The sequence below is a fragment of the Lygodium microphyllum genome, chromosome 23 (assembly GCF_053477565.2).
Source record: "Lygodium microphyllum isolate KBCC chromosome 23, Lygodium_microphyllum_v1.1.10, whole genome shotgun sequence".
NCBI lineage: Eukaryota > Viridiplantae > Streptophyta > Polypodiopsida > Schizaeales > Lygodiaceae > Lygodium > Lygodium microphyllum.
In genome coordinates this window covers 19,229,269-19,234,267 of record NC_141157.1, presented here as the reverse complement: position 1 = coordinate 19,234,267, position 4,999 = coordinate 19,229,269, and positions in this window count along the sequence as shown.

Sequence of the window (4,999 nt, the reverse complement as noted above, 5' to 3'; positions counted from 1 at the left end):
AGTGTCTATAAATAAGGTGTGTAGCCGTGTCTAGGTGTATGCTTGCATGTTCTAAACAATGGGGGCCTCTAAACTATGATTGAGTGTGATCTAAGTGTATGCGCCTAGGTGAGGTGCACATTCCAAAAGGTAATTTTGAGTTGTTGAGACTATGTTAGCCATGTGCCCTCACACTACTTGTGTAATAATAGGTGCACTAAAGATAAGTTGTGTGAGCCTAAACACTTAGGTGCTTGGGTGATTATCCAAAGAATGCATAAGCACTGCCTAGACTAGTATTTGCGCATGAGTAACTTCTAATTGCTATGCACATGTATGGTGGGTACAAGTGCTCACCTATGGATCCTTCCTTTTGTGTGGGAGTGCAAAGGTGTATCCTTAGAACTTATGTCCACAAACATCCATGTGTGGTGTGACTAGGTACTCCTAACTAATTATGAGTGTGTAAGAAAGATTATCAACTAAGTGCCTAAGCTAGGTGCCTCCAATGCTCTACAAGGTTGTTCCATGGCTCTAGAAAGAAGAAGCTTGAGAGTTGCGAGACTTACGAAAGGTGATGGAACTATTTGAGGCACGGAACATCTAGAAATGTGAGCGAAAATATGTGCAACAACCTAGCCCCGATCATACCAACCTAGATTCCACCATCTCTGTTAGTCAATAATAATATATGAAAGAGTGGAAAAAAAGGTTGCATAAAACATTAATAGCTAAGATTGAATCATAAAAACTAAGTTAATTTTGGAAAGACATTTAGATTATGTGCATTATAGCAAACCAATTAACTAGCTTTCATCATCATTGTAAAAGAAATAAAAAAGATCGATTCTAGCTATCCTCCAATTCATGGTGGATGAAAAATTAGTTAGGTTTCGCATACAACTTTTATCTTGGAAAACAACATGATTAACTTACTCCTAAGTTAGGTAATAAACCTAGGAAATTTGGTTTTAAAAAAATGGAAAAATCTTGGTAAACTTGCATAGTCTTAGGAAAATAAACTTAGTAAATTGTAAAGTCACCCTAGAGGAGAGGTAAAGAAGTCTATTTCCATTTTGTCTAGTATTGTGTGATGGTTTAGATTTTAGATTCTCCTCCCTTACAATTAGACACTTAGGTTAGAATTGTCTAAGGGTTGTCCTCAGCTAGAACATAACCCGATCAATGATGGATCATATAACTATGACTAAAAGAAGGGTCGAATGACCCCCTCCTAAGGACAAATGGTATCCTTTGGAAATACAAAACAATTATCTTCACAATAGGAAAAACCAATCATTAATACTCTCAAAACTACCATACTCCAAGAGACTCTCAACTCTTAGATGGTTTGATTGAACAAGTCAAAGGCTTGTTAGGTATATCATTAAGAAATGAACTTATATTGGACCGAACACTAAAGGAACAATGCAAGAGCAAATCATATATCCTAGGAGGATCGATCTTAAGCAAAGATCAAATAGTAATAACAATCTTAAGGGGGGTTGAAGACTCGCACCCAAAGTGGTAACTTACTAGACTCAGTTCATAGTTGAAACCTTGAATTATCTCTAAGGATAAGAGCAACCCAAGATTGTTCAAGATTGTCTTCTAGGGTAAATCAACTTTTGAAAGAAGTACTCGATGTGATTTTGATTATGCATACAATTGACGACTGATATACCAAGAATGAATTGCTTGTGATTGTAAGGCATATTTTGACTGAATCTAATCTGAATCAAGTTAAATATAAGAAAGGATGCACTAGCCTTCCCCCAAGGCTAGTTGTAGGGACCCTATTCTATACGGGGGTCAAAATCACCGCTTTGAGAAGCTCAAATCGAGCCTATTGTGAGAGGTCGCTTTGTGGGGAGTTTAATTAGATAAGAGTAGGTAGGGGTGCCAAGGGGGCTCTAGCTAGTAAGGTCCTTAACTCCTAGGATTTTCCTAATTCTCTAGCTGACCTAGAATGGTCTTTTTGGGGCCTTGATACTAGTTAATGGGGTAAAATCTTAAAGGATATTAGACCTTTGGGTTAAATTGTAACAAGAAACCTTCAAAGCAATAAACGAGTTGTTTGACAATGATTGTTTGATCTTGCTTTTGTGTTGGGCTCTAAGTTATGTGAATGAATCTTGTGCTATAAAAGGCTAATTAAGAAAGCTAATTTTAAGTGTCCAAATATAACTATGGTAGGTAATTAGGTAAGTAAAGTGGCCCATGGAGGAAAGTAGGAGGGCATGACCCATGACGGGTTCTTCGTCCTATGGCAAGGTGGTCCCAGTTAGTTGGGAGCTTGTTATATGAGTCACGCTAGCTAGGAAATTACACTGATCCAAAAACTGTTGACTGAGAATATTGACTTCATGTCATTTTAGGGGATTGGAGTGAGATGCCTTATGGATAGATGGGTCAATGTGTTGCTATTCCCCTCATTTCTCACTCTCTTTGGACCTGGATCTAGGTCGATCCTAGTTGGGTTTGGCCATAACATTTTTGCCACAATGTAGATTCAAGAAACCTAAGCAAGTAATCCCATATCATTCCAAGCAGTGTTGGGAGTCATTGCTCAGAATCATGGCCCTAAAAGTAGTTTCAAGTGGCATGTCACATGTGGTATTAGAGCCTAAACCAAATTAGGATTGTTTTGGAGAAATTTGTGAAGGATTGTTAACTTAAAATTGAAGTTAAAGAATTGTGTATTACTAATGATAAATGAACCTATGGCAAAGTATGGGAGCTTGGGATTTTTCCCTAGTATTCTAAGCCATGTACATGTCAACGATGCACTCTTGTGATTATGGATGAAGGAGAGAGCTGATGCACATCCTAGACCAATTGTACAATCCATCCCCATTATACCAAGAAAGAATATGGGTTTGGGATGAGTGTTACTATTACACAGATGTTGATAATTTCCATCACATCTAGACAAACGGGGGTTCAGTTGACAATCAGATGACAATCAGTTGGGAGGGGGGGTTGCTTTTAGGCTCTCCAACCCCCCTCTCCATCAATCATGGCCACGGCGCCTTCTTTCTACTAACGGCGTGGAAAAAAACGAACCCCCCCCCCATCCCATGAAATTTGTTTTTTAGTTGGGGCTCCCAAAGGGAGCCCCCAAAAGGCATAACCTTTGGGCTCTCTAAAGTCTATTCTCACTTGCCCTTTTGGGTCTTGGCTTCCCGGGCACTCCCTCTTCCTTGCACGGTATCCAATTCGCGGTTTGAAAAATCCTGGGCGTCTGTCTTGAAGTCCTCCACTGCTAGGCATCTCCCAAGGTCTCGTCTGACACACCAAAAAATTATGAAAATTCACCAATTGTCGTCCAGTGGGTCTTTTAAGCACTTTCGGGCATTGCCGCTTAAAATCGTACTGATTGCAACCGCCGCCTTCGATGAAATCTATTTTTCTCCTGAAATTCAAAATTTTTGGCTATTTTTAAGCACTTCTCAGCATCAAAAATCATCCATCAAGCTACTTGACCAACTCAAGGGGCAAAGATATTCTTCAAAATCGATCTTAGATTAGGTTACTATCAAATAAAGATCAAGGATGAAGACATTCCAAAGACTGCGTACAACATGAGAAATTGCCATTTCAAGTTCATTGTGATGTCTTTCAAATTGACCAAATGCTCCTGCCACCTTCAACAAGTTAATGCAAGATATCTTATGGCCCTATCTTGATGATTTTGTCCTTGTCTTTTTTGAGGACATTTTGACATACTCCAAGAATGATGAGGACGACAAACCACAACTTTGTATCGTCCTTGAAACCATGAGGATGCATAAGCTCTATGTGAAGAAAAAGAAATGTGCCTTCTTCAAGAGGTAGATTGAGTACCTTGGATTCATAGTAGTTGCAAAAGGAATCATAGTAGATCCTGCCAAAGCTAGGGATGTTTGGGAATGGCCACCTTCCAACATGAGTTAAAGAGGTGCAAAGATTTTGAGGGCTAATTGGATGGTATAGGATTTTTATCAAGGATTATACCTTGATTGCCACACTCCTCACTAAATTTCTCACGAACCAAGTTGTTATTGTGTGGACTCCCATTGAGCAAGTCAGCTTCAAGAAGCTTAAACATAGCTTGGTGATGACACCCATCCTAAAGCTAGTTGACCTAAGTAAATAATTTGAAATTGTAATAGATGCAAGCTCTCTTGCACTAGGCTGCATGCTTATGCAGGAAGGTCATCATGTAGTTTATTCACTCAAGAAAGCTAAAGACTCATGAGAAGAATTATGCTACTCATGATTTGGAGCTACTAGCTGTGATTCATGCTCTCAAACTATGGAGACAGTAACTGCTTGGAAATAAGTTTTCTCACCACAAAAGCCTCAATTGGATCTTCACTTAGCTGAATTTCAATATGAGGCAATGTTGGTGGATTGAAATCTTACAAGAAGTACATACCAAGAAAGGAGAATGTCATTGTAGATGTCTTAAGCTGCAAAGTGTTTTTCAATACCCTGGTCCTAGAGGAACCCTCTAAAGTAGAATCTCTAGCCTCCATGGTGTCAATGCCTAGCAACCCAATCATCAAGTTAGCTAGGGAAAAGGCAAGCCAAGATTCAAAATACCAACAAATGCTAAGGGAAATAGAAGCTTTTAGGAAAATGTTAGAAGAAATGGATGTTCACTTTCATAGTGTACAATTATGGTATGCGCACATGCATAAAGGATTTCTTGTAATTTGTGTTTTCTCAAATTTCTTCAAGTTTTATGCCAAGCTATATTGATTTCTTGTAACATTGGTATTAGAGCATAGTGATTCGCATGTGTGTCGCTTTCAAGTCCACATCAAGCTCAAGGCATCCATCCCTCACCAAGATGTTTCCCCCTTTCCCATCAAGTATCATTGGAAAAATTGTGGGACAAAGCTTCAACATAGTGGTTACTTATTTTGGAGAGTGGGAGTCATCTTTTCAGTATTTTTAAGGTGAAAGGGACCTATGAAAAGCTCTCCTCTTCGAGTCTTCCTCTCTTACACCCATGTATGCAATAGAAAAACCA